General features: G+C 44.6%; 1 protein-coding gene across 17 annotated transcripts in view; it reads left to right on the top strand.

Moving 5' to 3' along the window:
- The window catches only part of PITPNC1 (phosphatidylinositol transfer protein cytoplasmic 1), a 274896-nt gene that overhangs the window by 182574 nt on the left and 68127 nt on the right, over nt 1-24195 (top strand). The gene's annotated exons all lie outside the window — the stretch shown is intronic.

Genomic DNA, 24195 nt, shown 5'->3' on the forward strand with positions numbered 1-24195 from the left:
CATTTCCCTGGGATTGCTCCCTGGAATTACTTTGCAGTCCCGCCTTTCTTCCCATCTTTATGTACTTTCCATGGGCCTCCGTGCGGAAATCTCTGTGGCCTGCAGTGGTTGTCACTGGCATTTGAGGGGGACGGTGGGGACCTTGAACTCCAGGATTCGGTTTCTGGTCATTGGATTGAGCATACGTCTTCTCAGTGACTGTTCACATTTACCTAGAAAAATGAATACAAGCAAATATATGTGCGCATGCTGTATATTTTTTCGGGACTATGCTTATATTCACATATATACACACATATCCCACATTAAAATCAGCGTACCCCTCCTGCAAAATACTTACCTTGTGGGACATTCTGACTCTTACTGGATCTCAGCCATGAAGTTGCTTAGTATTGCTGAGAATCCATCTTCTGACCTAGCATTTACGCCAGCCTCTTTCTGTTGGGGCAATATAATTTTGAATTGCCTTCTCTTGGGGAGTGGATGTTTTGACCTGTCGAGAGCCTCACCCTGAGATTGGGCTGTGGGTTCCATCAGGATCCACTCAGGGAAGAGCCTGGATCGAGAAGCTACACGTCTTCTTCTACGTCATTTACGTGTTTTGCATTTGTGGAGAATGATGAAGACTGAGACCGGGTCGTAATGGTCAAGAGAGAGTTTCCTGACTAGGTGATCCCTGTGGTGCCTTGACACAGCCAAGGGAATGCAAAACAGGATGCAGGAAGTTGTGGAGGTAACGGAGTGCCACGAGGCAAGATCTAAGGACTCCCAAGCATCAGCAACTTGAAATCTTTTATTCAGGTGAAAACCGTCGCTGAAAAGAACTAAGAAGCCCTTTAGAAAGAACAGCTTTGGCCAGGCCTACTCTATGGCTCTTTACATTGATATCTTCTAGAAATATCTTCTAGAAAGTTCCTGCCTGTGGCAGTAACAAATTCTTCTAGAAGGTGTAGGTGTTTTTGTGGGGAACACAGCTTGCCCTTTCAAGGTGGAATCTGCCTGGACAGAGCGTGAGTGGTTCCCAAGGGGCGTCACTCAAGAACTGCCTTTCACACCAGCTTGGTGTGGGAGGAAATTCATTTATTCACTCAGTCTTCAGCAAGGGCGTATCAAGCACCTTCTATTTATATGTCACTGATGAATTGTATGCATGGTATTAAAAATGTAGGCTCAATTCTCAAACGTCAGGTACTCCTAGTTTAGCTGGGGCAAAAACCAACAGAGTAAATAATTTAAAATATAAGCACAATAATGGGCTTCCCTTCCTTCGGTGTAGAGAGCCACCACTGCTAAGCCCTGAGAGTGGAAGGAGCTGACAGAGCAGCATTCCGTAATGAGCCCTGTACAGTTGTCCCCCCCCATCGCTGGAGAGGAAAAATTCATTCCAAGATCCCCAGGGGATGCCTGAAACCACAGATAATACCGAACTGTATATATACTGGTTTTTTTCTTACATATATGTACCCATTATAAAGTTTAATTTATAAATTGGGCACAAATAAGAAATCAACAACCGCAGTAATAAAATAGAACAATATAACAATATTCTTTAGCTTTTACTAAAGCTAATAATAACTTTTATTATATGAATATGATCTCTCTCTCTCTCTCTCTCTCTCAAAATATCTGATTGTTCTCAGCCTTTTTGTGATGATGTGAGGTGATAAAACGCGTACGTGATGAGATGAAGCGAGTTGAATGATGTAGGCAGTGACGTAACCATTAGGCCGCTATTGACCTTTTGGTGACAGGTCCAATGGAGGTTCATCTGCTTCCAGACCACGGGTGACCGTGGGTAACCGAAACCACGGAACGCGACATGCGGACAAGGGGATATTTACTATATTTGCAGGGACTGACTTGGCTTGTACCAGGTCACTTCAGCTTCCTAAACTAAGTTAAGAAACCTGGAGTTTATCAGGGGTCAGCAAACTACCTTTTTTGTCAATAAAGTTTTATTGGAACACAACCACACGCTCACTCATTTGTGTATCGTCTAAGCTGCTTTCATGCTACAACAGCAGAGTTTTATAATTGCAACAGAGCTCATGTGGCCCATCAAACCTAAACTATTTACTACTTGAAAAATGTTTGCTCACCCCTGGTTGGAGGGACTCACATCAGAACAGCACCCAGCAGGGGCGCCTGGGTGGCTCAGTCGGTTGAACGTCCGACTTCGGCTCAGGTCACGATCTCGCAGTCTGTGAGTTCGAGCCCCGCGTCAGGCTCTGTGCTGACTGCTCAGAGCCTGGAGCCTGTTTCACATTCTGTGTCCCCTCTCTCTCTGACCCTCCCCCATTCATGCTCGGTCTCTCTCTGTCTCAAAAATAAATAAACGTTAAAAAAAAAATTTTTTAAAAAAAGAACAGCACCCAGCAGATCTCAGAATTTGACCACTTGATAGATCTCACCATCTGTCCCAGCCAAATGCCCTCTCCAGAATTCCTGGAACTTGCCAGAGGAGAGAGGAATGCCACTGGCTGGGGTACCCTCCCCGCCATAAGTTCAGGATCTCCAATGGTTAGCGTCCCTTGGTGGTTGGTAACCTCAAGGGGAAAGTTTTGGACCATATCCCTGTCAGCGGCCTGAAATAAAAGGTGCTGTGGTGGCCAACTACATTAAAACCTCGATGTCTAAAATAATGTTACATCGTACTTAAACTTGTACCCTTGGTAAAATAATGACTTTTCTCTCTCTTTTTTTTCAATGTTTATTTATTTATTTATTTTTTAACATTTTATTTATTTTTGAGACAGAGAGAGAGCATGAACGGGGGAGGGGCAGAGAGAGAGGGAGACACAGAATCGGAAGCAGGCTCTAGGCTCTGAGCCATCAGCACAGAGCCCGACGCGGGGCTCGAACTCACGGACCGCGAGATCGTGACCTGAGCCGAAGTCGGACGTTTAACCGACTGAGCCACCCAGGCGCCCCAAATGTTTATTTATTTTTGAGAGAGAGAGACAGAGAGACAGAGAGTGAGGAGGGGAAGGGCAGAGAGAGAGGGAGACACAGAATCCAAAGTAGGCTCCAGACTCTGAGCTGTCAGCACAGAGCCCGACGCGGGGCTCGAGCTCACAAACCGCAGGATCATGACCTGAGCCGAAGTCGGATGCTTAACCGACTGAGCCACTCAGGCGCCCCAATAATGACTTTTCTGATTGGAAAATTAATACATGGTTATTAAAACCTGGAAAATGCAAAAGGGTACCCCCCAAAAAAGGAAAAGAAAAGCCAGTAACTTTTCTGTAATTTAGAGATTACTGCTGATAGCACTTCATGTTCATGTTGCAGACCATGAATAAATGTATTTTTGACCAATTCCCCCCAATATTGAATCACTCAGTAGACTGTTTTTAACATGTCGTGATGTATCCTTCCCTATATGATTTTTAAAAATTTTTTTTTAATGTTTACTTATTTTTGAGAGAGAGAGCAAGCGAGTATGAGCGGGGTAGGGGCAGAGAGAGAGGAAGACACGGAATCCGAAGCAGCCTCCAGGCTCTGACCTGTCAGAGCCCGATGCGGGGCTCGAACCCGTGAACCATGAGATCATGACCTGGGCCGAGGTCAGACGCTGAACTGACTGAGCCACCCAGGCGCCCCTTCCCTGTATCATTTTTAATGGCTGCACTGTATTCCACACTTAAGTGTACTTGAAATGGGCTCGACCTTTTTGATGTTTCCACGTGGCTGAGGACCATCAGGAAACGGGTGATACAGAGCAGACGTGCCTGCACTGCGTTAAGCGGCACAATCTGAAAATCGGGTGGGGGAGAAATGTTTTCAAATATCTTTCAGTCTTTACAAACAAATTCTCCTGCCTTCTCTTTTCCTCTATGGCTCTGTCCTCATGCGCAGGCTCACCGTGATCCCCATGGGTTGATAGGACCAGCGTGATCTTCTGGTTTATTCTCTGCTGAATTCAAACAGTCAAGAAAAATGTGCACGGTTGTCATTTTATTATCTCGTATCCCTTTGTGGTAGGTGCTGAGTTCTTTTCACTCCTCTGGTAGGACTTTGAAATCCCAGGTTAGCCACCCTAAAGTCAGGACCCGGGATTGGCATCAGCATCATCTGTCCTTGTCCTCGGAGACCTGGGCCGGTCCACAAGGGAAGCGCTAAGCCCCCGGGCACTTGCATGCAGTCCTTGTCAACACAGTTTGCTGCCTCCAGGAGAAATGCCAGCTGTTGTCCCCTGGATTGCCGCCTACTCCCCAGCCTGCTGACTGCCCGTGGGGTCCTGGGCTTCCTCTCTCTGTCATGGCGCCCAACTTGTCTAAGCCGCCACCCCAGCCTCTGCCTGGCTCCACTCCATAGATCCCCAGGTCTTGCTTTAGACCAGACAGGCCGACCCTGGCCTGATTAGACTTCTTTGCCCGTTCGCCTTCCTCCGATTTCCATATTCAACAGCAGCTGTTGGTCGCCAGCTGCTTCAAGGTTGGTCCCAGGGGGGCGGCAAAGGAAGACTTCATTGGTTTTCATTCAAAATGAAAACTTGTTCATGCTTCAAAATCAGGACGTGACGAATACATATTTATGTAATAATACTTAAACTGTTAAAGGATAGCTTTGTCCAGGGGTTCAAAGCTAGAGCCTTCGGCAGATGGTGTGCGCTGACATGTCCTTTTTCTGTCCGGGGAGCCGTACGGAGTTGTTGGTGGGAGGCATAGCTAGTTGCTAGAGAAAATAGCGGAGTCGTGGGCTATTTCTCTGGTCTCACTGCTTTGCCAAATTATTTAATAAACTCAGTGTATTTCTTTGCATCTTCTGAGCGTATAGTCTTATCGTTCCATCCTTCATATTGCTATCTGTACCCTGTTTCCTCCCCTACCTGCCAAAAACTTAATGAAATTGATGACAGACGATAAGAAGCAATAATTAAATTGAAAGACGCCAGTGATAATCATATTGATGAGTGATTGAATAGAGTACATGTTGCCATCCCATTATCAATTACCGTGCAAGTAATTTTTTTTACGTGTCCCGCTATCTAGTAAAAAAAAAGTAGTGGCATGACTAGCTATAAATATCTTCTCCTGCTTGTTAAAATAAAACGCGTATATTGATGATTGTGAAAACCCCGTAAATTGTGATTACATTCACCGGGGCACAGTGGGAAAGTTGTCTTAAATTGAGGCCCATTTATTTTATGCGCGTAATGATGAGACTTGTTTAGGTTTTAATTAGTGCTGGGGAGGCCAGCACCACGCCAGGGTAGGGATCTGTTGTTTGTCCGAGGCCATAAATCTAGGTCTGGGAGAGTCCCTGTGTAGCTGCCGCCGGGCGACTGTGGCTCAGTGGGGTTAATGGGGAGCCAGCCGCCGTGCCTTTACTTCCTCTTCCAGACAAAGTCAGCACCATTTAAAGCAGTGGCTCTCAACCTTAGCTGCACACTGGAGTCACCTGAGAAGTTTGAACAACAGCTCATGGCTGAGTTCCATCCCTCTGGGTTTCTGATTTTATTGGTCCTGGGTGCAGACTGGGTTAAGGCAGGTAAGACACATGAAGCATAGAACATGAGCCCTCTAGGAATGCCAAAGTCTCCCATCAGGAGTGTCTGCAGTTTTAGAGAATCTATCCATCCTCCAATTAAACCTGGTATGTTCTCTTGGGGTAAGATATGCAACCCCTCCCCCCACCCCATTTGAAGTCTAGACCAATGGTCGTCCGTGGTGGCCACGCATTAAAGTCACTTGGGGAAGCTTTAGCACTCACTGATGCCACTGTCCCATCCCTCCACGAGTCTGATTTCATTTGTCTGGAAAGGGGTCTGGGCATTGGGATTTGTAAAGCTCCCCCAGGTGAATCTAAGGTGTGTCCAAGCTGAGAAGTATAGATTTTAAAGGAAATATTAAGCGCTATTTAAAACCAACTGTGAACGCTTAGGAAATCAGGTTCTCCCAATTTCTTCGCTTCTTCACACCGCAGGAAACAGAACAGTTTACAAAAAGCGTGTTTATGTAACCACCGGCACCACCCACACACACAGTAAAAGGGCCTTAGGGCACCATATTTATTCTTGTTTAGCCATTATTCCTCAGCAACAGGACTCCTCTGATCAGGTGGAAAGAATGTCCAGCTTAGTTCCTGGAAGAATGCGTCTATGTCCTTCACAGAGCTCTCCTCGGAGGTTGCCTAAAAGTGGTATGTGAATCTGTTTAGTTTCTGGTTCAGCTGTGTTATAATCAGAGAACACAAAGTCATTCCTTGTGAAACAAAAAGATCAGTATTGAAGTCCCAGCCTCGTGACCTTAAGCAATGGAGTGTTGGTTTCTTTATCGAGAAAGGAGAGTAAATAATGCTTGCATCACGAGGATTCATACAGGTTCATTTACCTGGAAACACTTCATAAACTGTAAAGTGCTGTGAAAATATTAGGTTTTTTTCTGTTACGGTCATGCCTGGGCGTTAACTCCGTTAATGATTTCCTAGCAAGACCCTGCTTTTGTCCGAATTGTCAATAAGCTATTTCTTAGTGAACAAGCGTTGATACTAATGTGCCGGGCATTATAACCAGCAGTGAGGAGACAGCAGTAAGACAGACGAGGCCTCCACCTTTCCTGGAGTAGGGCAAAACAGATGAACAAGCAGGTAAACAAAGAATTCCAGCTGTAGTAAATGCAAAGAAAGCAATAAATACGGTGGAGAGGTGGAGGGAGGTGCTCGGCTCGAAGCCAGGTGGTCAGGAAAAGCCTCTCGGAAGAGGTGACGGGTCCAGGTGACACGTGAGCACGGAAGGAGCCAACCGTCTGAAGGGTTGTCCAGGAAAGGAGACTGTTGTAGGCGGAATTGTGTCCTCCCAGTACCCCTATGTTGAAGTACCTCAGAACGTGACTGTGTTTGGCGATAAGGCTTTGAAGAGGTTGATGAAGTTAAACGAGGCCATTAGGGTGGGCCCTTATCCAACCTGACCATTGTCCTTACAGAAGAGGAAACTGGGACACACAAAACTAGGGGTGTGTCAGTCCAGAGGAAAGACCATATAAAGACACAGCAAAAATATGGCGACCTGTAGGCTGAGGGGAGAGGTCTCAGAGGAAATTAAACCTGCCAACACCTTGATTGTGGACTTGTAGCTTCGGATTGCATTGTTTAAGCCACTCATCTGTGATATTTTGTTAAGGCAGCCCTCGTAAACTACGACAGGGACTAACACAGCCCCTGACACAGCCTGATATGTTCTAGGAACTGTCAGAAAACCAGTGGCCAGAGCAGTAGCTGTTCAGAAATGAAATTTGTAAATTGTTTTTTATTCTCTTAAGTTTTTATTTATTTTTGAGAAAGTGTGAGTAGGGGAGGGGCAGAAAGAATCCCAAGCAGGCTCCACACTGGCAGCGAGGAGTCCGATGCAGGGCTCAAACTCATGAACCATGAGATCATGACCTGAGCCGAAGTCGGATGCTTAACTGACTGAGCCACCCAGGCGCCGCCCCCCCCCCCCCCAAATTTTTTTTAAGTATCGAGGAGCACCTGGCTGGCTCATCAGAAGAGCATGTGACATTTGATCTCGGGGTCATGAGTTCAAGCCCTACATTAGGATTACTTACATAAATAAACCTAACGACAAAAAAAAAAGTATTGGAAGCTAGATGACGTAAGACCTGTGAGCCCATGGCAAAGAGTTTGGATTTTAGCACAGTGGGAAGCTATGCAAGTATTTTAAACAAAGGCAAGACACGATATTTATGGGCTTATAAAATAAACTTTTTTGGTTTGGAATAATCTTAAATTTACAGTAAAGTTGCAAAGATAGGACAGAGTTTGCATATACCCTTTACCCAGCTTCCCCTAATGTTAACATCTTACGTAAACCCGCTACATTTCTCATAACCGTGGGCTTTATTCAGATTTCACCAGTTTTCCCACTAATGTCCTTTTTCGGTTCCAGAATCCACTTTAGGAGACCACGTTGCTGTACGTCATTTATGTTGTTAAATGTTTGCTCTGGCTGTTCTGTGGAGACTGTGGTAGGGAGAACAAGAGTGGGGGCAGGAGGGAGGACAGTTGGCAAGCGGTGGTAATAATCCAGACCAAAGATAATGGTGGCTTGGGCTGGAGATGTGACAATGGATAAAGAGAGGAAGGATAGATATATTTTGGAAACAGACCAACTTGCTTTTGCACTTGATGCATTAAAGGAGGGGGGCGTAAGTATGACCTCAGGATATCCAGCTTTGTCTCCTGACCCTGATTGCCATCGGGGGGAACAGTGCAGGGGTTTCACCCGAGGTACAGTCAGTTTGAGGTGCCATTGAGACTTACAACTGGAACCAGCAGGTAAGGAGTTGGATATAGGAATCTGGAGTTCGGAGAGGTGTGTAGGTCATGACCCAGAGACAGAAATAAGTAAAGTTATCTAGGGAGAGAAGTGACAGCAAAATGAAAGTTCCAGTGCTCCGGGATGGAGAACACCCCGGTCCTGAGAAGGACCTTGGCTTTCAAGTCCAGCTTCTGATTATTATTATCTCTTCTTGGTTAAGACTCATTTTTGGGGGGTGCATGGGTGGCTCGGTCGGTGAAGCGTCCCACTCCTGATTTCGGCTCAGGTCACGATCTCACGGTTCGTGAGCTCAAGCCCCACATTGGGTTCCGTGTTTACAGTATGGAGCCTGCTTGGGATATTCTCTCTCTCTCTCTCTCTCTCTCTCTCTCTCTCTCTCTCTCTCTCCCCCCTCTCTGTCCCTCTCCTTTTCTCTCTCTCTGTCTCTCAAAATAAATAAATAAACTTAAAAGAAAAAAAAAAGACTCATTTTCGAGACAGCTTGCTGGCTCAGTTGATGGATCATGCGACTCTTGATTTCAGAGTTGTGAGTTCGATCCCCACATCGGGTGCCCAGATTACTTAAAAATAAACTCTTTAAAAAAAAAAAAAGACTCATTTTCAATCACTAAATTGTGCTTGGTTTTAGGGAATTAGATTATCTCATTTAGTTAACTGAGAAATCTAGTTTCTTCTCCTGGGTGGGTGCCTTCTTTGGAGAACTGAGTAAACATTTCAATGCTTTGACTGCTTATCTTGCATGGCTGTGGAGAGTTGGCCAGAAAAGTTCTCCTCTTGAACATAAATAGCTTCCACTGGTAGTTACCAACTGACAAAGAGGGAATTTTATCATAAGGATAACTCTGTTTATCGAGGATTCTTTTTTTGAAGTTTATTTGTTTATTTTGAGAGAGAGAGAGAACAAGCAGAGGAGGGGCAGAGAGAGGGAGAGGGAAAGAATCCCAAGCAGGCTCTGCACTGTCAACATGGAGCCCAACGGCGGGGGGGGGGGGGGGGGGGGGGGGCTTGAACTCACAAACCAAGAGGGAGGTCATGACCTGAGCCAAAATCAAGAATCAGACACTTAACTGACTGAGCTACCCAGGCGCCCCTTGAACATTTATTATTGCAGTAGTCATTATGAAGTTTGTTTCATTATTAGTATTACTTTTGTATTTTTTTAAGTTTATTTTATTTATTTTGAGAGGGAGTGAGAGAGAATCCCAAGCATGCTCCATGCTGCCAGTGCAGAGCCCGATGTGGGGCTCGAACTCACAAACCGTGAGATCATGACTTGAAATGGATGCTTAACCAACTGAGCCACCCAGGTGCCCCATTACTTTCATATTTTTAACATAAAGAGGATGACCTGGATGGATGTACAGTAAAATAATTTGTTTGCAGATTTCAAAATTTACTAAAATCAATTTACAAAGCAGGGGGCCAGTGAGAACTATAGAATCCATATTTACAGGTCTCTGAAGCTGATCTTCTTTTCCTTAAATGACTTCTCATTGAGTCTTATAGAAAGTAAAAAGCATTTGCTTTATTTTTAGATGTGATCTCTGATGTCTTCAACTTTTATGGTTCTCTTTTTAACCTTATTATAACCAGCCACCTACGAAATCTGTAATTTTCTCTAATATAACAGTACATGCTAAAAAGAAGTTTGCACAAAATACCCCCATTTGCGGTTTCAAAGGATTATTATCCAGTGTGGTCCATGACGTGGAAAGTCACTGTCCTTGCTCACTCCATGTCTAACAGTATCATTTTGAGGACAGTGGAAAACAGATCAGGTTTGATTCCTTAAGATGATACCTTTGCTGTTTGTGGTATAATTTGTGATCTGAGAGCTGGATGTAAAAGACACGTGAACAAAAATAGCATCTATCCAACTAGCTTTCTGATTCTCAGAGTTGTACTCAGAATGCATGTTACCTCTGCATTCAGAGCTAGAACATACTGCTCATGATCATTAGTAGTAGTCGACATAGCTTAGAACAATATTTGCTTTCTGTCGAGGCTTGGTTCACGGACGCTGTGGTAAATGCAGAAGGGCCTGGTGGTTAGTTCTAAGGGTTAGGAAGACCGTTAACCAGACTGGTCAAAAGCAGCGTAATCGAAGGGACAAGGCTGAATCATGGTTGGGAAACCAGAAATCAGGGCTAGAAAAGCAACACCAACTACAAGGTCTAGGTGACCGTTTTAAGCTATTACAGTAATAATTGGCTCAAGCAAGAGTCATCAGTGGATGCTAAAACCACTGAAGGAAACAGTATTGGGGAACAGGAATTCACACTGTCTCAAAGCATTATAAGATTCTGTATTAATTATAAACAGTAGATAAATATATTGGATACCATCAAGTAAGCAAATTTTACATCACCAGTGATAGGACGCACTGACATAATGTGCCTCTCATTGTGACACACTGAGAACACGACATCACCTGTGGATTCTTGCCAGAAATGCTTAACCTGGATCAATCAGGAGGAAACAATCAGACAAATCCAAATTGAAAGACATTCTACAAAACGACTAGCCAAAACTTTTTAAAAGAACATGTCGTTAACTTGGGGAACTGCCCTCAATTAATGACTAAAGTAATCCAGCTACTAAATTTAAGGCCCAATCTTTGATTGGATTCTGAATTAACAGGGGGTGGGCCAGCACAGAGGGCAAGGAAAAATATTCTTGGGACATTTGGGGAAATTTGAATATGGACCATATATTAGGTAAATAGTATGGTATACTATTGAGGCAGTCTTAAATTTCTTGCCTGTGGTCTTTGCTTTGTGGATATGTGAAATGTCTTGTTCTTTGTTCTTGGGAGATAGATACATGCCGGCATATTCAGGAATGAAGTGTCATGCAATGTATCTTACTGTCACATGGTACAGCCAGAAATAAAATTTTATTTATATAGGTTTTATTTTCTTTAAAAAAAGCCTTTTAAAAATTGAGGAACTGTTCACATGTTGCAATGAGATGTCAAAAAACTTACTCAAGGTTGCACAATGAGTCTTTAGTTTTTCTTTCTTTTTTTTTTTTTTTACCCAGGTGGTATGGGTTTTATCAATCATATACCATGTGATTTTATTTCTATGCTTTGACTCATCACCGTAGTTTGTTTATATATATATATATATATATATATATATATATATATATATATATATATAATTGTCAAGTTGGCTAACATACAGTGTATACAGTGTGCTCTTGGTTTTAGGGGTAGATTCCCATAATTCATCATTTATATACAACACCCAGTGCGCATCCCAACAAATGCCCTCCTCAATGCCCGTCACCCATTTTCCCCTCTCCCCCGCCCCCCTGTTTTTCTTTTTTTTGTACCACAAAACAAGTTTTCAGTCCTCTTTCTTTCCAATGATATCCTGATTTCATTAATGAAATAGGGGGAAATATGAGCCTAATCAGAACTATTGTTACTAGCATCAACATTGATTCTATTCATTCAAAAGATATTTATGAATTGGAGATTTTTTTGAACTGCAGAAACCCTAGGTTCGCTGTGAGAAATTTCACTCTATGGGATGTGTCCTGAAATTTTGAAAGGGCAGATAAGATGATTTAGACTAGCCTTCTAAGTATACCCTTCTGCTAAGGGTCAGAGCCCAGGCTATGTGCCTCTCTAGATGTTTGTATACTACCCTATTTGTGCCTCCTTCCCTATAGCTTGTCATGCTAAATAGTAATTGCTCATTTAATCACTCATAAACTCATTTAAAGCTGAATAAGGTCAGATAGCATGAGTAATATCAACACATCTTTAAAGTACCTGGGAGCAATCTAACTTTCATAGACAAAAAAGGACATAACAAAGACGTGAATAAATGATAAATGCTCCATGTTCCTGGATGGCAAACTAAAGACAATAAAGAAGTAAGTCATTTTCTAAATTAACTTCCAAATTAATTGTAATGCCATTCAAAATCCCAACAGGATTGTCATAAATCGATTGTAAAATTGAAATGAGGAATAAAAGTCTAAAAATAACCAGAACAAATTTTGAACAAAGAACAAGAAGAGATTTATCCCACCAGATAACAAAACCATATTAAAAGAGCATGGTATTGGCACAAAGACAGAAGTAGATCTAAGGTGATGAGGGAAGTTTGATACATAGTAGATAAAGCAACTCAAATTATTAGGGAGATTAATTGGGTCATTTTCTCAGAAAATGAAGTTGAGTCAATTGACTATTCATATGGAAAAATAAAATTAGATCCCTACCTCACTCCATATGAAAAACTAATCTCCCAAAGAAGTTTACAAACCTAAGTATGGATAGCCATTAAAATCACTTAAGCATAGTCTGTTTATGGATACATTTACATACCAAATGAAATATAAAATTTATCAGGTTCACCACAAGTTTACAATAACTGGCAGCCTGAGGTAGAAGGGGAAGAGATTTCAACTTTAAACATGAACATTTCTTTGAAAAGAAAGGAAAAGGAGGGGCAGATTCAGAATCAAATGTGACAAAATGGTTACAACACGTGTTCGTTTTGAGTGGTGGGTAGTAGCTGTTTGTCATGGGATCCTTGGTATTCTTCTGGAGGTTTGTATCTTGAGTTTTGAAGAAAAAATACTCTTCCAACTCGTCGGTTCCATGAGACTCAGACCTCTCCTGTTTTCTGAGATCCTTTCTCAGTTCCCATTGATTTGCAGTTGTTTTCCCAAATGCTTGGCTTTTCTTCCCCCTACATACAAAACCTAATTACTGTGGGAAAACAGTGCACTTCACTTAAAAATAAAGCACAACTTTCCTGTTTATTTACCTAGAGCTTTGTGTTTATGTTTATTGAGCCCAATTGTTGGTACCTCAGTGAATGGATTGCTTGCAACAGATGGTGGCCAACAACCTTTGGGTCTCGGAGCATTTTGGATGAGGACACTTTAGGAGTCTGCCCAAAGCTAGCAGCTGACCAGGCCCATTTAGAAGGATGATGTACTGGATTCAGAGAACTCACCAGCCTTGGACCGAACAGAGTCCAAAGTGGGGCTCAGGCACTCCGTGATAATGGGGCTTCATTGTCCTGAACCTTCCCACTTCAGGGAGTCATTGGGAGGATTTGGTGAGAAGATGCATGTCAAATACTCCATAAACAGTGATTCTTTATCCTCTTTAACTTCAGTTACGCTTCATGAAAACCACTTGAGAGTTAGACTCTCAGAGATCGGCCAGCAGAGAAGTTGGTGGAGTTCTTCAGCGCAAAAGTGCTGAGTTCTCGCATTTTCAATGTCTGTAGTCTCTTCTCATTTTCCACCTTCCAGAATGGGGCATCCCCAGACATAAGCTGAGAAGTCACACATCCCTGGGACCTTTGTGTTCACTTTGCCAAGGTCGAGGAGGGATTGAACACAGGCTGGAGCCTGGGACCCTCTGTCCAGTAGCTTCTTTACAGGAATTTGGGAATTCTGGTTTCGGAGCCAGTCCTCCCTTGGCTCTCATTCACCTGTAGAGGATCTTGATTGGCACATCTTGGCTCCAAGATGTGACAGACACCTGTCCTGTCGCTCCAAAATAGTAACCAACAGGAGAGCTGCAGAATGGTGGAGAGATTCAGGCTGCACGCGCTGGAATCACACCAGTTGGGTTAAGACCAGTTGGCTTAGCTGGCGAAGGCATGTTACTTCACCTCTTAGTGCTCCCACAAATAGGTTTAATAACAGTTCCTGCTCATCGGTACTTGTGAAGATTGAATGCACTAAACGTGAAGAGCTTTCAGAATAGTGCTGGTTACACATAGTAGGATCTCGACGTGTCAGCTGTAACTGGCATTTCTCTATCTCGTCAAGTGTAAGGTGGCCACTGATTTTTACATGTCAGCAACCCTAAAAATGAAACGCATGTTGGGGTTGATGGCATTTCTGCAGTTATAACTGGCACCATTTTTCTTTTTTTTTTTTTCTTTTTTGGTGTTATAACTGGTAATGTCTTAGATTCAATGAATTCAGCATGAGACCTCCTCCTCCTGGACAGGACGTCCAGATGTCTGAACAGTGAATGTAATCCCTGAATGGTGTTTGCAGGTAAAGTGCGTACATTGTACCGGATTCTGCGGAAGAGAAGTCATTGATTAGTAAGCTGTTCAGGACTGGCAGGTGGCGTGTTAACTTTTTCCAGGGCACTGACTGCCTTCCTAGTAAAGAGAATGACTTGATAGAGCTCTGGAAAAGGAACAGGTGGATCGTCTCCACTCACGGGTTCAGAGCCATCATTTTTGTCAAATGGATTTCTCTCTAAAATCCCTGGATATCATCGCGCCGATAAATACCCGCAAGGACAAAGTCGCTGCTAGTATTTGAGTCTTTAAAAAAAAAAAAAATGGGGCAACGGGATGATAGGGGCTGACCTTATGGAAAAGAAGTTTCCGTAATGATTTCCAGCAGACATGATTTAAAAGCATTTCTTTCCCTTTGACGCACTGAAAGCGTTGTTTTCATGTGCTCCCTTACTTGTGCACGGACTGTGTGGGTTTTTTGGGGGGTTTTTCTTGTTTGGTTGGGGTTTTTTTTTGTTGTTTTTTAAGGTCACTTACTTATTTTGAGACAGAGAGAGAAAGCACACGTGTTAGCCAGGGAGGGGCAGAGGTGGGGGGGGGGGCAGAATCCCAAGCAGGTTCTGCACTGTCAGTGCCAAGCCCGATGGGGGCTCGAACCCACAAACCATGAGATCGTGACCTGAACCAAAACCAAGTCGGATGCCCAACTGACTGAGCCCCCCAGGCGCCCCCACAGACTATGTATTTTAAGCAAGCACATGTCAGCCATTGCGTACCAAATTCGACACCTGATCTTCTGAGACTAATGGCGATTCTTTCTGACTAATATTAAATATGAGTCTTTCTGACTCGTATTTACATCATATTTCCACACTAATACCCACTGAAGGACTGTTTCTAGCCCATCAGACTTTACAGCCATTTTGGCACATAAATTTGTTAAATAGAAACTTCATGAAGCTGCGTCTGAAGATCTCCCATCTCGTTCCCAGGTCTTCAAAGAGACTGTCGTAAATACCTTCGGAATATGTAGACCATTATGAGGAATCATTTTAATTTCCTTTAGCTATTCCCATTAGATTGGTAATAAGTAGATATTGAAAAGCATGAACGAAATGCCATCATGGAGTAGATACTCAGGGGGTGAAACCAAATAACTGACCATTCGGTGCTGAAATGTTTTATTGTCCCTCACACCTAGGTTCAGAGGAAATCAGAAATCTGTCACGAGTTTGAGTTTGTTATGAACTCAACTTCACCTTGGTTGGCATGTGAAAACTACAGTGAAACATCGAAATGAAACATGAAACATACTAAGGAAGGTCCTCAGGAATGCAGGACCCTGGCAAGATTGATTTTTCTAGTAACTTAATTTTGATTTATATATGAAGCCTTGTTTTCAACACCCAGCTAAATCTGCTTAGAACCATCTGGGTCGCTTGAAATAGATGATGTTAAACCAGATACACCAGTTGCACCCATGATATGCCTTTGTTGAAGGTTTTCGTAACTGAGATAGAAAACAATTTTGGTTAAAAAAAAAAAAAAAGTTGTCTTGTGATACCCAGGAGTGGCTTAATACTCTGTTTGGGTTAAGTGTTCATGTAACTGCATGTTGCTTCCTGTTTCTGGGATTTGCTCTTATTATTTGAGCAATCGTACTATTAGAGAAGAATATTCTCTCATACAGTTAAGGATAAGAAAATTAATTAGTGACTGGGTACAGATTTTTGGAAGTTGTGGTTTTTTGCCAGGTTTGTTCTCTAGCTGCCTGGAAGATTGTGTCTTCTGGTGCCCACTTTGTAAGTTTGCACCGTGGGGTGTTGAGGAACAGAATGTTACAATGGGTTAGAATTATCATGAAGTACTTGTGCAAACAGGAAGGTCCAATGTAAAGGGCTTTTTAAAGTCTGTGGGTTTTATCTCGTACCAAGCCAGTGCCCTCCTCAGATAACAGGTGTTTAGTTAGTTACACTGGGCAAAGTCAAGAAGTGGTTCTGTTGGGCAAAACCTTCGGGGACTTGAACGGGTTTTTCCTGCTGCAGAGTTGGGGTCAGGTGGCCGAAGGGTCCTACTTTGTCTCAAGGGCAGTCAGCACCTGCCTTAAAAGGTGGAGGAGGCAGAGCTGTTGTCCACAGACCTGAATTGACTTGTGTTGTCCCTGACCATTATTATTCCAAACTGACAAGAACGTTAAGCCTTCTGGTTTAAAGACTGTTCCCTTGGGTGTTTCTTATTCCCTGGAGATGGAGTAAATTCTTAGGTTTTGAACATTCTTCCCCCTGGATTTTCCTTACCCAGTTGGATCAGTTTTGGTTGTTTTTTTTTTTTTTTAATTTCTTAAATGTTTATTTTTGAGAGAGAGAGAGAGAGACAAACAGAGCACAAGAAGGGGGGTGGGCAGAGAGAGAGGGGGAGACACAGAATCAGAAGCAGGTTCCAGGCTCTGAGCTGTCAGCACAGAGCCTGACACGGGGCTGGAACTTGCAGTCTGTGAGATCATGACCTGAGCCGAAATCGGTCACCCAACCGACTGAGCCACTCAGGCGCCGCCTCCTCCCCCCCCCCCCCCCCCCCCCCGGCCGTTGGATCAGTTTTTTAAATGATAATGAATATTCTGCACCAAACAATTGATAAAACCACCTATCACAATTCCTACAGTTAATAGATGCTTAGTAAATACCAGTTATCTTCCTTGATCCCCATGTCTCCACTTCCCAGTGAGAACCTGGGGAGTCCTTTATTTTGCACTGAAAGGAGAAGATGACCTCAACAGTGCATTAATTCATTGCAGCACCAAGTGGAAGATGCTATAGAGAACACAGGAGGGAGGGTGGGACTGGAAAGAAAGGCAGGATTGTAATGCAGGCAGAGGCTAGTTGAGAAAACAGGAGGTTTGCAGTAGATCAGATGAGAAGGAACACCGCCCAAAGCTTAAAGAAAGCAGTGACAGCAGAAAGAGGGAGAGGGTAAATTAGGACGAGAAAGAGACATGGGTGCCAGATTAAATTTGGGAATGGGACAGGAAGACCAGCTCAGGGGTCTGGGATAATTCAGGATTTTGCCATGGATAGGTGATAGTGTCACAGCTAGGTGGTAGGATTTAACCCCAAGCAATCTGATTGCCCTCAACTACCTCTCTGGAGACTGCGGAGATAGGCAAGAATAAGTCCGTATCTACTCACATTGTAATGAAACTGCAGGATATCAGAGATTTTTAAAAAGTCATTAGAAGCTGCTTCAGAAGAAAGATCACACACGAAGGGACAGCAATAACCCTGACTGGACTTCTCTGATTTAGCAACAATAGATGAATGAAGTTATTGAAGATATATTTGAGAAGTGAACCCAGGGAAAGGCATGGGGTACAAGAAACAAATGTGGGCCCATCAGCTGGTAAAATATAAATGAACTCTTGCCCGTGAAATATAGAGAGGAAAGAACCAGCAGGTGGGTGAGAGTTTGGAAGCAGGAGAAAGAACCTGCTCCCAGAAGTTAGAGGGGATGGTCTTCCTGAAAACCTCCAAGAGACGAGGAGAGGCCAGAGGGCGGGGATATGTCTCCAGGGAAGGGAAAGAGGTGGCCATGCCTGATGACCTCTCCTTTCCAGGAATGTGAGAAGAAGTGTCATCCACCGAAAAGGAAGGACTTAGGAAAAAAAGGACTTAAGGAGGCCGATGAAAGTTCAAGATAACCTGTGCGGGAAATAGAGAAGGGAGCCGACTCCAGAGGAGTTAAGAGGATGTCTTGAAAGGTTTGGCAGTCTGGTGGTTTGGGGATTTTTGAAAGAGTTGGTGCCACCAGCCTAAGGAATTGTGTCACTTTCCCAGTTGTGCTTTGCAGCCGACATGTGGGAGCAGAGGAGATGGTTGGACTGATTCGGGATTTGCTTTCAGGGTGGGCTCGGCAGGCTATGGGAAAACCGAGTGAGTAAGTGAAAGTCGAAATGAGCCTTGAGACCAGTGGAAGCTCTCGGGGAGTGGAGGGCCCAGCAAGGTCAAGGTGAAAGTGCCTGAGAGTGAGGTTGAGGCTGGAGAAAAGGCAACTAGAGTTTCCAGATTTCGGACGTGGAATCACTTCCAGGAGATCCAAGACCAGGCTGGGGCTTGGGAGGAAGCGGGTAAGAAGTAGAATGACGTGAAGGTCGTTAGAGGAGGAGCAGAAAATGCACTAGGCTCTGCCCTTGGAGGGGTCGTCCACGTGGACTCTGAAATCACAGGTTATGGGCATGAGTCGGGGTAAAACAGAACCTTGAGTGTGGCTTCTTGGACCTTGTTCAGTGAATGGAGGGGCCAAGGTTTTCCAGATCAGTGGTCTGTAAGTAACACGCGTTGGCAGTGAGACGTCGCAACTAGAAGGCACGAGCCTAGCAGCACGTTCTCCGAGTGACCAGTGGCCTCTAGGAATTCACTCCCCAGGAGTCTTCATAATCATTTTCTGGGCACGGCTTGATGAATGATTCCGAACATGCCGTCTCTTCAACACTGAGCTCTTGGTCCTAAGGGAGTCCACCTCCTCTCCTCCACGCCGGCCACCCGGCTTATCCCGCCCGGCGCCAAGCCGCGGGGGCTGCGGTGTTTGCTGCATTGCAGACCCTAAGCCCCCGCTTCACCAGAGCCGCGGGTTCATTTGCTCAATCTGAGCAGCCATCGCAGAATTCGACATTTCTCTCACACCTTTTACCCAGGTTCCAAAGTCCAGAATCTGCACCGCTTGCTGACGTGGGCGATGAAGGCAGGGCCCCACCTAATGGCCCTTTTGCAAAGTACAGGAGGAGCAAGCCGACTCTCCTGGGCCCCTCTTGTCAGCCAAAGGGAGGCAGAAGGGTAGAGGGTACCAGCTGGCCCCAGCTAGGAAGCACCGTCTTCAAGAGTGGGGGAGTAATAGTGATGATAGTCATGTGGGTATTGGCAGGAATAGTTACTGAGCATGAGCCCAGCATCCTGCTAGCCTATCTATAGCCATGCTCTTACTCAAAGCTCACAACTATTATTATCCCCATTCTACAGCTGAGAACTGAGTCTTAATGAGAGCAAGTGGTCTGCACATGATGAGAGCTAGCAAGCGTCAGCCCTGGGACTTGATTCTAGGTCAGTCTGGCCTTGGAGCACAAAGTCTCGTATAACTAATATGCTATATTTGGCTCTAAAAATTGAATTATAAGACCGTATATGGAATCTGCTACCTGAGTTTTTCAAGCCCGGCTGAGGGTTTAAATTTTCATAGAGAGGCAAGGGAAATAGTCCCTCCCACGTTACAGAAGCAATGTCGGAAAAAAAACGTTTTTTTCCTCCAAGTTTTATAGGGCAGCAAATACTCCTGAAAGGGATTGTAGTTGTCATGATATCCTTTATGATCTTGTCTTTTCAAAAAGTCTTTATTGGGAGGAATTTTCTCAGAGGTTTAGTGCCTTATAAAGCATGCTTATCAACCGGAATAGTCAGGAAAATGGCTTTCCAAACATGTCTTCAGTTTTTATACAGAGTTAAGTGTGGATGGAAGGACAGCTGGGTCATCTTGCGTCCAGCTCAAATCAGATGCCGGGAGTTAGAAGGATGGTAAGCCGGTGACACATGCCAAGGAGATGAAAATGATCAGATTCTGAGAAAAGAAGGACCTGGGTGGAAACACCATGATAGGGGAGAGAGAGAGACCGGCCCCAGAGACCCAAAGGCAAAGGAAACGAGTTAAAAATAAAACGGGGCTAATGATAAACCTGAGGGCTCCTTGACAGGAGCAAAGTTGAAACGACAACTCTATTCCTAGAGCCCGACGTCCGAACAATTTCTTTTTCCTACCTTTTAGTCCCCGTGCGCCTTCCTCGGCTGACATCGAGTGCCAGAGGACATCTCAAAATATCCACAGCCACAACTACTCAGCACACCTCACCATGTGGGGAGGACAACAGTTCTGCAAAAGTCTTTGTCCTGAACTGTTTATGGATTTTCCATAGTCTGTGCAAGACTTTGAACACATGCTGCCCGCAACTGGCAGCTGCCACCCGGCCTAGGGATGACCTCGCTCCTGATGCAGGAGAGTCCTCACTGGCTTTATCGTGACTTGCCCCTGTTTTGCATATTCACCCTGACCTTTTCTTAATGAAGATTTCAGTTGGGAGAAATTACGTTAATGGCTCACGTGTTGCTGTCACCCTTCCAAATGCCGTGTGTGCTGTGTGGATGGGGCGCCTGCCTGGTTCAGTCAGTAGAGCGCGGGGCTCTTGATCCCGGGGTCGTGAGTTCGAGCCCCACGATGGGTGCAGAGATCACCTAAATGATGGGAGTGGTAAGTAAAGGCAGTCCAGTAAGTCCTTGTATTCGTTCTGGGCTGTGCCTGGGAGTCATAATGGGCAATACAATAATATGTAATGGGCAGGAAGACAGCTCTTGAAACCGTGTGGGAAAACTCCATCAGTGCCAGACCAAAAAACACCTCCTGCAGTTATAAAAAGTTGGGTGAACTCAATAGGCACTCATGGAGCTCCCGTTAAGTGACCACCAAAGTGTAATATCCCAGCACTTAAAGTTAGGAGAGCCTTGTGTTACATGTTATCTCAGTTAATATTCACAATATCTTTTTCTAAATCTTTAAAAAATCTATTAAAAAATTTTTTTTGACACTTATTTCTTTTTTGAGAGACAGAGAGAGACAGAGCACACGTTGGGGAGGGGCAGAGAGAGAGAAGGAGACACAGAATCCGAAGCAGGCTCCAGGCTTCGAGCTGTCAGCACAGAGCCCGACGCGGGGCTCGAGCTCAAAAGCTGTGAGATCACGACCTGAGCCGAAGTTGGCTGCTTAACCAACTGAGCCACCCAGGCGCCCCTCATTCACAATATCTTAAGGTAGATACTGTTATTGCTCAGTTTGTACATGAGGGCGCTCCTGTTGAAAGATATTTAAATGAATTGCCCAAGACCACATGATTAATAACTGACAAAACTGAGGTCCCCAGTGTTTTCATTCTATGTCCTTTGATCTTTCCACATTCCACCTCAGCTGCCAAGAAACGGATCGTGTGGCCAGAGTGCCCCTCAGTGGGAAGCGTCAGAGATGGGGAAGATTTCTGCCCTACACCGGCTGTCTGAATGAACACAACAGTGGGCCATGGGTGATAAATGAAAGAATTATTCACTAGTTCGGTTGAAAAAGTCTTCAGTATGTAAACAAGTCTTACATAAGTCATGAAAAATGGGGTTGAGGAAAATGAGACAGGAGAGTAAAGGGACAAAAATATTTTCTTTATCAAGCCTTAAGGGAAAACACTCTTTTTAAAATACCTAATGTGGCATTTCTCTTAAAAAAAAAAGAAAAAACGTTAAGACAAGTGACCCTTCTAAAAAAATTTTTTTTTTAGTATTTATTTATTTTTGAGAGACAGAGTGCAAGCAGGCAGCAGAGGGGCAGGGAGAGAGAGAGGGAGACACAGAATCCAAAGCAGGCTCCAGGCTCCGAGCCGTCAGCACAGACGCGGGGCTCGAACCCACGAGCCGTGAGATCATGACCTGAGCCAAAGTCGGACGCGTAACCAAATGAGCCACCCAGGCGCCCCATACACGTGACCCTTCTTAACCCAAATCCCAAATTCAAATACATTCCAAGAGATGTTTAGGGAATGAAGCATCTCACAGAGAATGAGCTTTTCCGAAGAGCCCTACAGAAGCACCCTTCCAGGCCAAGTAGTCTATAAATGCAGGCTGGGGACCCCTGGGCCACATGTGGATGACCAGGCATGGAGTAAGGGCTCTTTGCCTGGAAGACTGTACGTCCATCTCAGAAAACACTTCCAAAGCTGAGCGTCATAATGGAAACACTAAGAACCTGCTATCAGCAACCACAATATTAAACAGGCACAGAGCCAACAGCAATGGCTCAGAGCCAGGGAGGAGAGATTAACATCACAAGTAAGAGATTTTAGGCTCTGGGCCAGGAGAGGTTTTTTTCCTTTTCATTAAAAAATAATAATAAAAAAGGCAGAGAGAGAGAAAAAAAAAATGAAGGAACGGTGCGAAAGAATTCTTGCTTAGCAGCCCTCTTTCAGATTGTTCTCCTCCGACGTCCAGATAAGCAGAGAAACAAACCACCGTCTGTCTGCAAAGTAAAAATGGCCTTCGAGGTAGCCCTTCCGGCCAGCCGCTCTCTGCGTCCTTCGTTGGCCCAGGTGCAAAGGGAAAAGAATGATCAGCAAGGCCCATTTTTCCACTTGGAGTTGGAGAAAACACCATTTGAGCAAAAATTCAGGCGGCCGCCTTCTCACCCTGTGGAGCTCCGAGGAAGGCGGTGGGGAGCCTGGGGCACCCGTCACCTGGGATGATGGCACGTCGATACGGGGCCCAGTAAGACCTGTTGCAAGGCGGCGCTTTTCTAACAAGCTGGATCCTTTAGGGCGCAGCCTTCTGAGATTTCGGGGGAGGTAGTCAGCCCCAGGAACTTGAAGATGAAACCGTGCCTAGGCAGCGTTTTCCAAGAGACGTTAGGGCTGCCCACCCCCAGTCTCAGGGCACCCCCGATCTCTGAGCAGCCCCGATGGGCGGGACATCCTCTGTCGCCAGTAACTCTCGAGAATCGAAGAGGTGCCCAGTTCCCCAGTTCAGAAGTTGCCTCTGGCATCTTAGCCGCTTTCTCCAAACCAGCAAACAATTTCTTGCGACCTTCTCTTAAACCTTCTTCTTTTTTAGTTAAAAAACTTTCAAACCTGCAGAGCAGTTGCGAGTGATTCTAGATTCACCCGTTGTTAACATTTTTCCACGTCTGCTTAGTCTCTCTCTATGTATAAATATTAACACTTCACTTTTTTTTTTCCAGAATCCTTTTGAGAGTAAGTTGGGGACATCATGACCCCTCACCCTTAAAATACAATGCGGTCTTAGCAATGAGGACTTTCCCTGGGGTACCTGGGTGGAGCATGCGACTCTTGATCTCAGGGTTGTGAGTTTGAGCCCCATGCTGGGTGTAGAGATTACTTAGACATAAAATCGATGAACAAAAAAAGGACAGCCGGGTGCCTGGGTGGCTCAAGCAGTTAGGCATCCAACTCAGGTCGTGATCTCAGAGTTCATGAATTTGAGCCCTGCGCTGACAGTGTGGAGCCTCCTTGGGATTCTCTCTCTCCCTCTGTCTCTCTCTGCCCCTCTCGCGTACGCTTTCTCTTTCTCTCTCAAAAATAAGTAAATAAACATGGTGGGGGGAGGACAAGGACTTTCCCTTACGTAACCATAGTGCGATGATTAAATTCTGGAAATGTAACAGTGATGCAATGCTATTATCTGATGAAGACTCATATTTACATTTCGCCAGTTGTCCCAACGATGACTTTTATAGTGAAGAAAAATAAAAACCTTCAGGTTCGTGTCTCAACACAGGCACACACGCTGCGTTTAGTTGCTATTTCCTGTGGTCTGGAAGTCTTTCCTCAGCCTTCTCTGTCTTTGGTGACACTGACAGTTGAAAAGAAACACAGGCCGTGTTTTGTGAATGTTCCTCATTTCTTGGGTTTTCCTAACTGTGTTCTCATGATTAGATTCAGACCTGCATCTCTGGCAGAAATTCTTTTTTTTTTTTTTTTCTTTTGTTTATTTATATTTTTTTGTGTGAGAGAGGAAGAGGGAGAAGGAGAGGATTCCAAACAGGCTCCACACACAGTGCAGAGCCCAACTCGGGACTCGATCCCACGACGCTAGGATCACGACCCAAGCCGAAATCACCGAAATCAGCCACCCAGGTGCCCCTTGCAGGAATTCTGTAACAGCAATGTTGGGTCTTTGTGGACTCTCAAAATGTCCTTTCCCCAACACGTATGGCTTCCCTGTGTTTCGTTTTCTGGCCTTTGAGAAGACTCTGGCCTCCTTCCATTTTCCAAGCTGCATTCATCACAGAGCTGCGTGGCACCGGTGTGACGGG

The sequence above is a fragment of the Neofelis nebulosa genome, chromosome 16, assembly GCF_028018385.1.
Source record: "Neofelis nebulosa isolate mNeoNeb1 chromosome 16, mNeoNeb1.pri, whole genome shotgun sequence".
In the NCBI taxonomy this organism is placed as follows: domain Eukaryota; kingdom Metazoa; phylum Chordata; class Mammalia; order Carnivora; family Felidae; genus Neofelis; species Neofelis nebulosa.